A 12,935-nucleotide genomic window follows, 5' to 3' on the forward strand; every position below is an offset into this window, starting at 1 on the left:
GCCAAATATGGCTGTGAGAGAGAGGTGGTAGAAAAAGCCGCCCGCATCTTCCCACGGGGGGAACTCGAGTAAATGCGTCGCATCTACTCGAGTCAAGCAAAGCGTGACGTCAAGTGAAAGCCAAGCAAAGACGCCCTTGACTGAATTCCGAACGCGCGCTCCGCCGCTTATATACGTTGAGGGGACTGCGTAAGCCGGTCCCAGTCGACGACGTTGGCGTACTTGTTGCTTCGCCGGAGAACGGCACACCGGTTATATGCGCGGCGCTCCCGAAGGAGAGGAAACCGCGGAAGAGAGAGTACTGCACATGCGCCGGCTCCAGCGCGTCTGCCGCGGCTATGACGCAACACAATCCAACACAATCCACTTTAATCCAATCCAATCCAATCCAAATCCAAGCCAAGCCAAGCCAAGCCAAGCCAAGCCAAGCCAATCCAATCGAATCCAATCCAAAGCCCCTCGCGAGAGAGTGTTCGAATCCAATCCAATGCACCTCGCGAGAGAGTGTTCGCTATCGCCTCGACTCGACGCGCATGCGCAGTGTGCGTGCGGACTACGGACGCCAACGCGGGTGACATCGTGAGTTACTGAAATGCTCTGCATTTAAAACGTTTTTATTTCAGCCGGCAAAAAAGAAAAGAAAGAAAGGTAGGTGGCCTCTTACTGCTGACATAAGGAACCAACCAACCAACTGCTGCCGCTCTAGCCCGGGAGATCAGGTGCTCCTGAGCCCCGAGCTGAGAGCTGGTCAGCCCGCACTCCTACTGGGGGAAGGTTTCGGGTGGTCGGTGCATGCCCATACAAGATGGTACGTCGTATTGGGAGTATGGCAGGTAGGGCAGTTGTAAGGGTATGTAGTGGGGGATATATGGTGAAGAATAGGGGTGTTAAAATATGCTTCCGTCTGGAGTCTGCGCCATATTCGGGCGTCGAATGTGTTGAGGGAGGGATGAGGGGGTGGGTAACGGCGGAGGCTCTGACGGTATCGGTGTAGCGACTGGGAACGGGAAGATTGGAGGACGGTGCTGCCAAGTCGCCCGCCACCCCCCATGGGAATGCCCGCAGCAGGAAATCGCGGGCAGCGGCGTGCGCCGCTTCATTCCCTGGGAGTGAGGCATGACCTGGGGTCGACAGACGTTGGCTTATTTTACCCTTTTAAATCTTTGTTTCGTTTCTTTTCGACAATGATGTAAATTTATACCAATATAGCGACGCAGTGCCTTAACATCTCTAATTATGTTTTTTTCCCAAGATGCAAGTCGTACTGCAGAATTTGTTAATTTGCGCTATTTTTTATTCGTATTTCCGATTTTATTCTGCGGACTTTTTCCTTTATTCTTCGGCTTTGTGGGGGATATAAATAAGGTGATATTTTTGATTTTGTCAAATCATTTTTGTGATAATTTTTTTTTTCTACTTTTCTCATTTTTTGGTGGTTCAGAACTGTCTCCGGCAAATTATCTCCATTTAGACTACTATAACGAGTACGGGTGTTACTTCCGCGAAATCTGCATTTTTGTGGAAGTGCGGGCGTTACACGGTTTGGCATTTTCGCTAGTTTTTATCCGTATTTCTTAATGTTCTTTTGTTCAGTCTTCGTTTTTTTATGGAGGAGATGTATCCGATGCATATTTTTGATTTCGTCAGATAATTTTTGTGATAATTTATTTTTTCTACTTTTCTGATTTTTTGGTGGTTCAGAACTGCCTCCGGCAAATTATCTCCATTTAGGCTACTATAACGAGTAAGGGTGTTACTTCCGCCAAATCTGCATTTTTGTGGAAGTGCGGGCGTTACACGGTTTGGCATTTTCGCTAGTTTTTATCCGTATTTCTTAATGTTCTTTTGTTCAGTCTTCGTTTTTTTATGGAGGAGATGTATCCGATGCATATTTTTGATTTCGTCAGATAATTTTTGTGATAATTTATTTTTTCTACTTTTCTGATTTTTTGGTGGTTCAGAACTGCCTCCGGCAAATTATCTCCATTTAGGCTACTATAACGAGTAAGGGTGTTACTTCCGCCAAATCTGCATTTTTGTGGAAGTGCGGGGTGTTACACGGTTCGGCATTTGTAGTAGCTTTTATTCGTGTGTCGACTTTTCCTTTGAGCAATTTTTTTCGTTTAGTCTTCGTTTTCTAATTCTCCAAATTTAGAAACATGATGCATAGTTTTGACTTCGTCAGGTCATTTTTGTGAAAATTTTATTTTTTCTATGTGTCTTATTTCCTGTTTTCTCGAAATTCCGCTGCACCAAATTATCTCTATTTATGCTATTCTAACGACTACAGGTGTTACTTCCGCCCAATGTGCATTTTTGTGGAAATGCATGCGTTACGCGGTCATGGCTATGGGGGCACTCGGCAAAGAATGCTACTCATTAAAAGGAGCGCAGTTATTGTGTGGGTTGTTTCTGGCTATTTGTAAATTTTGTGGTCGCACTTTCGATATAGAATATTGGATATCGGGAATACCGCACGCGGGAAAAAAAAAACTGCATCACAGCATCTCGTGGATGCACATGACCACGCTAAAGCTAAGTGGGACCATTCGCTCACCACCATAGCGACAGGCCATTGAGAGGGAAAGCTGGCGCTGCAATCGCGGGCCGACGTGGGCGCCGCCATTGCAGCTAGCGACATTCCTCGCCTTCTTGGCCTGCTTAGCCACATGGCTTCTTTTTTGTCTCGAAGACAAAGTTAAGAAAAAAATGGTGACATCTTCAAGTTTTCTTCTTTTTAAGCTTTAAATTATCACTAGAAAGTTCATTTTTTGGAGCTTCCTTTTTATAATAACAAAAATTACCCCACCTTCCCGCGAGGGGAACCCTGTGGAGATGCGACGCATCTTGGGGGTTCACTTGGTGTTTCCGTTGGGTTGATTCTCTAATTGCGTGAAACGTGTGAGGAACGCGTATGATGTAATCTTTATTTAACACGCGGCGTAACGTTAACGATGACGGCCTTGTGGTCGCTGAAGTGTACGGGTAGTGTATGGTGAAGTAACGAGACCACCGTGCAATTTGCAGCGAAGATCAAGTCTATGCACGTGCCCGAAATCCGAACGCCGGTGCTGGAACGACCGCGGCTATGACGCAACGTGGCGCGGCTATGACGCAACACAATCCAACACAATCCACTTTAATCCAATCCAATCCAACCCAATCCAAGCCAAGCCAAGCCAAGCCAAACCAACCCAATCGAATCCAATCCAATGCCCCTAGCGAGAGTGTTCGCTATCGGAGAGGAGAGGGGGTGAGCGGCGGAGAGCGCAGCTCGCGCGGCGAGGAGAATGGGGGAGGGGTGTGGACGGACAACAACAACGCCGTATGGAGGGATAAGGCAAGTGAATGAGATGTAGTCGCATCTAAAAAAATTCGATGATCTTGTACAGTGGTATTTTTGCTTTTTTGCAGCCAGAGACAACTTCTCAGCCTGTTCATGAGACATGCCAAGGACAACTGAACGTGCCTGCCCAGAACATGACAGAACGCAAGCGCGGGTCTCCTAGATGGTGCAGCAAGATCTCCCTCTAGTGTATATTAGCATGAAACTCTAAGCGACAAACGGGAAAGCTAGAGCCACTGCCTCCACTGCGGGCTGGGCCTGGAGGAAGTGACGTAGGAATTTTGAAAGCAGGTCTGGGCAACGTTACAATAATAGATTCGTCGTGCTCGAAGCGTGAATGAGAAACCTAGCCGCCTAGACGCACCCTACGTGACCTTCTGATGTCATGCTCGGTGTGTTTATTATGCTACAGTTTTAAATATAGTATCACAGTGTCTAGAGTGCCGTCCGACGGCACTCTAGCTGATCGTTGCAGGCATGGCTAGAGTGCCGTCCGACGACATTCGAATATTTAACACTAGGCTAGCATCGCCGAACGAGTCTGTCGTTGTAGTGTAGAGAATCCGTCTTAGCTTCTTGATTCTATAGTCGGGGGTTCGAGACCGGCTGTTGCCTCGGTTTTTTTGTTATTTAATTGAGGTGTAATTTTTATGGCTTAGGTTAGTACTGGTGTTTTAAATGATTTATTTGTGTGCGTCAGGTTATCTTATGTTATGTTTAGGTTAGGTTGCCTAGCTTTAGGTTATCTAGAGCCATGTACTGCCAGACTCTGCAATTTTGCCCCCAAACGCCGGTGGACGTCGATATAGTGGAGTGCTTATAATACCGTCGGATGGCACTCTAGACACGGCCATATAGTATTTCGCTCAAAATTTTATTACAGCAGATTAGTGGCTATGTACAGCAGTCGCCGCCGTTACGGGAGCTGTGTAAGCAAATGGCGGCGCCCTGTTGTTAGGCCTCGCGTGGTCGACAGGCGCGCTTGGGCAGCATCAACAAAAATGTTTTTATGAATTAAAGGCATGGACCTTATTTTTTTGGCTGTGACATACTTAATGCTTTAATTAAAGGAGCAAGGTGCATCGGATCAGCACGCGAAACAGTACGCTTTCCACTAACGCCCATGGGTTCTCTCGAAACGTCGTGATCGCGCTGCTAAGTTGTTAAGACCTCAGCCACTTCCGAGCTGTCGCTGAAACGAGTTGCCGATTTGTCTTGGCTCGTCAGCCGGAGAAATGACACCTAAGAGTCCACTTCAGGCACGCGTTATTCCGCTGCGCGTTGTCGGAAGCGGCTGTTGCGGAGCGGTGCATCCAATGGTCTGACCTGTACAGACACGTCTCGGGATCGTCTAGAAAGTCTGAACGAAACGCGCGACGTAGGACTTGTAGCAACCAGTGCCTCCAGCATCCTTCACATTTTGGCTACATAGTTCGGAGCACGCGGGTTAATAACTCGGTAATTTTGCAATTAACGTGGACAAACTAATCAGCTGGTTAAAGGCGCCACGCAGACAGAACACTGCTTATGTTCACTCGAAAGATTGCCTTGTTAAAATCATACTGACACCACTTTCAACGTAAACTTCGCTCAAATAAGCTATATAATTAGGAAAAAAGAGAATGGTCATGCGACTCACGAGCTAATTTTCTGTACTATAAGAAATGAGGTAAAAACTCCCAAGCATTTGCCCGAGGGTGAACATGGTTAAGTGCGAATGCACGGGGTGATGCTATGAGGGGGAGTAAAGTTAAAATCCGTTGGCATTCGCCCGTGAGCGCGCGCGAGCCGACCCACGGAGGTCTGGCAGTTTATCGCTGCATATATAGGGGGGTACGCCGCGCCGAGCGCGCCGAGCCAGGTGGCTGAGAGAGGAGGCGAGCGCAAGGGGAGAGGGACAGCGGCGCACGGCAGCTGCAGCCGAGCGAGGGGAGAGGAGAGAGTGTGACGTCACGGTGGAGAGAGAGGCGCGCGGCAGCTGCTGGGGAGAGGAGGCGCGCTGTGACGTTGTCAGGAGTCAAGGTGCGAAGACGGCGGGGACGACGACGAAGAAGGGATAAGAAGCGAGAAATTTCTGGAAGCTGGTGGAGAAAGAGGAGAGGAAAAAGGAGAAGGAAGACGACGAGCGGGTGGACGAGGAGATCGTGGTTCGAGGCGACCGAAGGAGGCGGGACCCGAGGTCTGGGAACCCGCAAGGCACCAGCGGCACTGCCCCGTTGGCCTCCTCAAGCATTTGACGCGGGTGCTCCTGGGCAACGGCGGCTCCGCTCCGCTGGCTTCAGCACCGGCTTGCACGGGCACGCACGCACCAGTGGCTTCGCCCCACTGGCCCCGTCACCATCTTCACGGCGCTGCGCTCAGGAAGCCACCTTAGCGACGACTGATGCCCCGCTACCCCAACGATCCAGTGCAACGCAACGACAGAATGTGCGGTAGGGAAATGGCGTTTAGGAAACTATAGGGACCAATAGATATGCGAGAGGACACTATTCTAGTTCACGAACTGAAAGCCATTTGGGTTCTTTTTTGCATGTACTGTATTTCTAGCACTTTTATTGTATATTTCTCTTACATTCTTCTTCCTTAAAGTCTTATCTTAACTTGATCCCTTTGGGTCCGGAGTCCATTCTTTTACCGACGTGACGCGTGACAAAAACATTGGCGAGCCTGCCAGGATCCCTTTCCCCATTGTCACCTGTTTACCGCGGTGGAAGAGATGGATCTCGAAAAGTTAATGACATTGGCGGGTAGCTTGGGGTTGACTAAGGAAGAGATGTTGGACCTGTATGAGAGGGAAAATCAGAGACGCCGAGAGGAAAGAGCAGCAGTGAGGGACGCGAATCGAGAAGAGGAGGAGAGAGCGAAGCGCATGGCGGATGTAGAAAAAGAAAAGCTAGCCCAAGAGAAAGAGTTGGTCGAGTTAAAGCTACGTTTAGCAAATGCCAGTGCATCAAACCAAAGTGGTGAACAATCCCCAGTATCTCCAGTACCACAGATGTCCAAGAGTCCGGAAATTTGCCCAAGAAAACTCATGGCTCCTTTCGATGACAAAAGAGATGACCTCGATGCTTATCTCCATCGCTTCGAACGAGTAGCACTAGGGCAAGGTTGGGAGAAGAGTCGGTGGGCGACAGCATTGAGTCTCTGTCTGGTCGGCGAAGCACTTAGTGTCTTCGGAAGAATGCCGGCATCAGAGTCTATGGACTACGACACTGTAAAGACAGCACTGCTGCAAAGATTTAGACTGACAGCCGATGGTTTCCGCGAGAAATTTCGCAGCGCAAAGCCAGAGGATGCGGAGACAGGAAAGCGGTTTGCTTCGCGTCTCCTGAGTTATTTTGACCGGTGGTTAGAGATGTCCAACACAGAAAAGACGTATGAAAAACTTCGTGAGCGAATGGTGACAGAACAGTTTCTTGCGTGTTGCAATTCCAAGTTGGCAGTATTTTTGAAGGAGCGCAGCCTAGAGACCCTTGAAGAGATGACTACTGCCGCAGAGCAGTACTGTGAAGCTCAGAGGCTTAAGAACTTGGGCAAAGTGAAGGAAGAGGGCATGGCGACGAGCATAGAAGCACAGAAAAGTACGACACGAATGTTCACTCCGAGGGCTCCATCGCGTTGTTTTCTTTGCGATCGCGTAGGGCATCGTGCTGTTGATTGCCGAACTGTTGCTAACTCGAGGCAAGCACCTTCAACTTGCCAGGTGTGTAAGAGAAGAGGGCATGCAACAGAAGAATGCCGTTTTCAAAAGCAGGAGACGTCAGCTTGTGCAATAAAAGCGAATGAGTTCGGCCCAGCCCCGCCAAAGACAATCACAAGCACCAAAGAAAAAGAGACAACACTTAGAGAAGGAGAGGATCGGGCGACACAAGGATGGCAAATGCCTGTTGTAGATGGCGAGCTGCGGGGAGAGCGAATCTCAGTTCTCCGGGACACCGGAACGAACACGGTATTGGTGAGGAGGAGCCTTGTCACGGAAAACGAGTTTACTGGGAAGGAGGCACAAGTGGTTCTTGTAGATGGAACGGTAAGGTGCTGGCCGGAAGCAATCATTCAAATTTCGACCCCTTACTACACGGGAGAGTTAATAGCGAAATGTGTAGATGAACCACCGTTTGACGTGATTCTAGGTAACGTGAGAGGCATTAGGGAAGCGAATGACCCTGACACGAAATGGACGAGCAAGTTAGCGGATATGAATGGAGAACGAAGACGCCCAGATGAAGAACGGAAAAAGGATAAAGAAACAACAAAAGCAATCATTTCAACCCCGGTAATGTCTATGACAGCGCGCGCAATGGCCGCAATTGAGAAAAAAGAATCGCTACATGAACTCGCTGATTCAAGTGCACCAGCGTTGGACAGGTCACCCGAGACAATCACCCGACAACAAAAGAAGGATCCATCTTGGAGAAATTGGTGTCAATAAGCTTATTGCGAAGATCGCCGGCGACATTTCCAAAGTACCAGACGACGAGGTTGGAGAGCAGACAACAGTAAGAGCTGCAGGGCATACGGCAACCCCTCTCAACGAGGCAGAAACTTTTGTCAAGATGAAGTCGCACAAGGAGGTCATCGATACCGGAGCAAGGATGAAACCTGCAGTGGACCACGAAAATCTTATAACCAAGTAGAACAACGAAGGGGATCGCGAGTAATGGTTCTACAGAGCGCAGCAAACGGTCGGCTCAAAGTTCGTGGCGCAACTCAAGGACGTTACCAAGCTTGCTGGGGAAGTGGAGATGCAGGTCAACGGGCTGAAGAACTGCGAGGACAGAAAGAGTTCCGAGGCACAGGGTGTTTCAACCCAAAACAGTACCTTGTCGAAAGACATTATGCCGGACAAGCTTATGGACGCAAATACAATGGTAGATTAGTGATGTAGTAGTGTATTTTGCTGAATGTCCAAAATGAGAAAGATATGTTAAATTAGCAAGTGAGCAGTGCACTAGATAGACGACAATGTAATGCTACAGCAGATTTTATGAGTGGAGTGCCGTGATTAACTAATCAGTAGTCTGTATGTTAGGCATTGCTGGCATAATGCCTGAGAGAAAATGTTTTTGTGAATTTACACTAACGCGCACGGAAAGTGAAACTTTCGTGAACTTTTCAGTGATTACACTTTATTGTGTTAGATGTTATGCTTAGGACTGAGCTGAACTGTGCTGTGAGAAACTGACTGACTGGGATTTGTGATATGAGGGCGGGTCATCGACCTCAAACGTGGAAGCAGTTTTTCATGAAAAACTCGGAGTCAAGGTGCGAAGACGGCGGGGACGACGACGAAGAAGGGATAAGAAGCGAGAAATTTCTGGAAGCTGGTGGAGAAAGAGGAGAGGAAAAAGGAGAAGGAAGACGACGAGCGGGTGGACGAGGAGATCGTGGTTCGAGGCGACCGAAGGAGGCGGGACCCGAGGTCTGGGAACCCGCAAGGCACCAGCGGCACTGCCCCGTTGGCCTCCTCAAGCATTTGACGCGGGTGCTCCTGGGCAACGGCGGCTCCGCTCCGCTGGCTTCAGCACCGGCTTGCACGGGCACACACGCACCAGTGGCTTCGCCCCACTGGCCCCGTCACCATCTTCACGGCGCTGCGCTCAGGGAGCCACCTTAGCGACGACTGATGCCCCGCTACCCCAACGATCCAGTGCAACGCAACGACAGAATGTGCGGTAGGGAAATGGCGTTTAGGAAACTATAGGGACCAATAGATATGCGAGAGGACACTATTCTAGTTCACGAACTGAAAGCCATTTGGGTTCTTTTTTGCATGTACTGTATTTCTAGCACTTTTATTGTATATTTCTCTTACATTCTTCTTCCTTAAAGTCTTATCTTAACTTGATCCCTTTGGGTCCGGAGTCCATTCTTTTACCGACGTGACGCGTGACAGACGTCATACCATGACGTCACGGCACGAGGAGCGGTGCGGGGAGCGGCGCGCACCCGCGCAGCCACGGCGAGGAGGCGGAGCGAGCGCGGTCACGTGGCGAAGTGACGTCACCGCGCCGTTGCTACCGACGCTCCTCTCCGCTCCACGCCGTTGCTAGGGAGAGGAGGACTGCGGACGCCGCCGCCGCCGCCGCCGGCGGCGGTGGAAGGTTTAGGGTCGCTTATTCGCACTTAAAATGAACGCCATCCCGTCCTGCGAAAGTAAATGCCCAGCGCAGCTGTTGTAGACCACTACCCATGTTGATGGGGGAGGGTATGAAATGTTCCTCGTTGGCTCGGCGGGCTTGTCACTTGCACTCGGCTTCTGTGACGGCAAATTTTGGGTCCTGACGCATGCGCGCTCGGCGTCTTGGGCGAGCCCTGCTGGGTCCTGCCTAGCCTGACGCACGCGCTATCCCTCGAATGACGTCAACCCCCTTCCCCTTTCAGGAGCAGCTGCAAACTTAATCTTTATCAGAACACATCGGGGGTTGCGCCTTATCACCCATCATGCGGTTTCGGTTATTGTTTTGTGGTTTTTTCTTAACGCGAATACTGAGCTCTATCTTGCATGCCCTGCCGCAGGCTCTCGGCGTCTTGGCGAGAACTGCTGGTTCCTGTGTGGGTTTTTTTGTTTATGACACAAAATTTTCCCACCAACGAGAGGCTCACTGCTTCGCTGTAATATGCACAGCTGTGCGATTGGCTGAGGCCGGCAAAAGCAAACGCAAGCTCGGCAGGGCTTATAAGCTTGCAGAACGAGCTGTGTTCACTTCCAGAAGGGTTTGCTCACGGGCCAGTTGGTACATTGTTACACTAAGAAAAACAGCGCGAATGACAGGACGAAGAAAGGGAAGACAAAAGCACAGGCGCTGTGTTCACTTAAATGTAATGCAAATTCATTTTACAGCAGTAAGAATGGTGGGGCAGACAATGGAAGTCACGAAAGTACACGTATTGCTGTCGGTACTGTGCGCACTCTGCTTGTTATAGCTGCACAGCAGTCCGGTGCTTTGGGGTTGACTCACATGGCACTGGCCGATTAGCGTAAGCGACATTGTCTTACGGGAACCTGTTTGTCGAGCATACCCAATGTTTCATGAAACGATTGCTTCCAACCGTAACAAGTTATGTTACAATACGGTAAGAAACAACGCGAGGGCGAACAGCGGTTCTGCGCAGTGTTGTGGCGCCATCTAGGAGGACTGACGGTAAGCAAGACGTTCCCACTCCGCTGCACACTAAACGGCGTACTTACGTTCGCTTGAAGACCTTGGCTAAGTCATCGCAAATAACACGAAACGCACTATTTTCGGGAGAATCGAAATTTAAACTTAAATTGTTTAACTTCTTAGTGAATAAACATCGTCTGCTGCCGGACAAGCGCTGGGGGCACTATAAAAACCAAATCGTGCGAATAAAACAAGCTTGTATTTTGTCTGCATGGTCCCGCATGGAAAGAATGTTCAATTTTGTCCAAGCATACCACACATCCTTTTCAAAAAGCTTTGTTTTTCCAGAGACATTGAAACCCCGCACACAATGGCCTTGAGCATGATGCGTTAGAAGTTATTCTTAAGCCCTCCACCACTGCATGCCCACAGCCCAGGTGAAGCGTTGATATGTAAGACATTATTAATAAGGAACCTAAGCATAACCATTTTCCCCTGCTCTTTTTCACCACTTGTTCCTTTCTACTGTGCCTGTTCCTGCTTCAAGAACTTGCACTTACGTATTGGCCTTTGGTGAGCCGCATCCCAAGCAATTGGGGGTCAGAAGGACAAGCTGGCTTAGTTCTTAATTACAGTTCATTCCGCTTCAAATTAGAAGGCACTCCCGCATAGACACAGCAAGCAGTGAGCTAGCATATATTAGTGCTTTCTTACACCGTGGTTAGGGCACAAAAAACCCTGTAACATTGTTTGGCTTTCACCACGGGTGTTTTTGTCAGGCTGTTCAGTTATCACAACGTGTATCCAAAGCATTTTGCATCACATAATTACGTGCAGTTAAATTGCGGCAAAAGAACTTATCCAAGCAAACACATCGGACACCCAGTGTAAAAGCAAGGCTAGTCAAACTGGAACGTGTTGGAACTTTACATAGAGATAAATTTTGATGACACTTAGGAATAATTAACGTTAACATGTTAACAAATGACATTTACATTTCTCATAGTAGCATTTGGTTTTCAACGCACGTGCGACCGTTCTTGCACAGGTGCTGGAACACTTGCTTCACCGCCAACGTGTCAGGAGCGACAAGAGAGTTAAACGTAAGGATTCTTCTCGACGGAGGCAGTCAACCAAGCTTTATCGCGACAGACGTCTTCAAGAAGCTGGGTTGCGAGTTGATCGGAAACGAACCCCTCGCTGTAGGAGTATTTGGCGGAAAAGAAATCAAAGAAACTTTCAGTAGAGTGCGACTACACTTGCATAGCTTGACAACAAAATCTACAGCATTAATAATACAAGCGCTCGAGGTGAAATCCATTTGCAACCAGCTGATTCCGTTTCATATCCATTCCGTTATCCAGGACGGACGCCACTAGGAATCTCCGCAAACTTGCTCGGGAGACCACGCTATCCAGATGGACCACCCAAGACTTCAGGAGCGCTCGTATTCATGCCCTGGACCAGCATCTTCAGCGCCCCCTTCCTTCAGTATTGGGGTGTTGGATGTAATAAGAGGAACATTACATTTATGACAAAGGGAGCAACGTTGCCTATCACTGATGGAAAAAAACTGGGACTTACGAAACGATGGTCAGTGGGGATTTCTTACTTGGAGGGTGTGGGCAAGAACAACGTATGTGGCACTGAGTTATTAGTGTGCAGCAAAGCCTAGGGATACAGAGGCTCTCCAAAAGCACCTTCCTTTTGCCAAATGGCGATGGTATATTGCGGCTAAGCGAGCGGTATTTGCCGCTGGTCATAGGCGCCGAAAATGCAGTTTATTTGATGTCTAGTATATTCCAAAGATATATTTTGCTTGTGCTCTATCAAGAAATTTCTCTCTTAAATGAAGGATTTCGTGTATTTGAGTTGATTGAGACAAGTACCCGTTTGGTTCTTCTATCTTCGCATTTCCTGGCTGACAAAGTTTTCGAACCGTGCTATTCGATTCGATACCGGATTCAATATAGCATTATTTGCTTCGATATTTGAAAGTTTCGAACATTCTTCAACAATATTTAAATGGAATATAAAGACAAGGTACAAGTGTGGTTAATTCAAAAGACTGCTTTGTCGCAATAGCAATGATGGCAATTTCAACGGAAACCTTGAGAGATCAACCTTATACCAAGGAGAGCACATGAAGTAGTGCCGACTCATTATTTTTCATCCATATTTTATGACGTCCCAGGGAGTTATGCGTTTGAAAATCGACGATCAAAGCATGCGGTTCTGTTTTACTGTACTTCTTGAAGTGGATTTAACACACCGACGGCTCTGCTGTTACTATTCTCCTGTTACTTTACTGCTCTCTTGCAGTGAGAAGTTCAAAAGTTTCAGTCTATTATCCATGGTGAAAACGACGTTCGTCATGCCCCGAATTGATTTGCGTGTTTTGTTTTACCAGACTGTGTTTTTTTACCGGTCGTTTTACAGCGTTGTGGACAGTATTGCGAGTCGACTCAGTATCGCGCATAATGGTG

This window comes from Haemaphysalis longicornis, unplaced genomic scaffold (assembly GCF_048455015.1).
Source record: "Haemaphysalis longicornis isolate Haplotype H1 unplaced genomic scaffold, Haemaphysalis longicornis Haplotype H1 scaffold_6, whole genome shotgun sequence".
Classification (NCBI taxonomy): Eukaryota; Metazoa; Arthropoda; class Arachnida; order Ixodida; family Ixodidae; genus Haemaphysalis; species Haemaphysalis longicornis.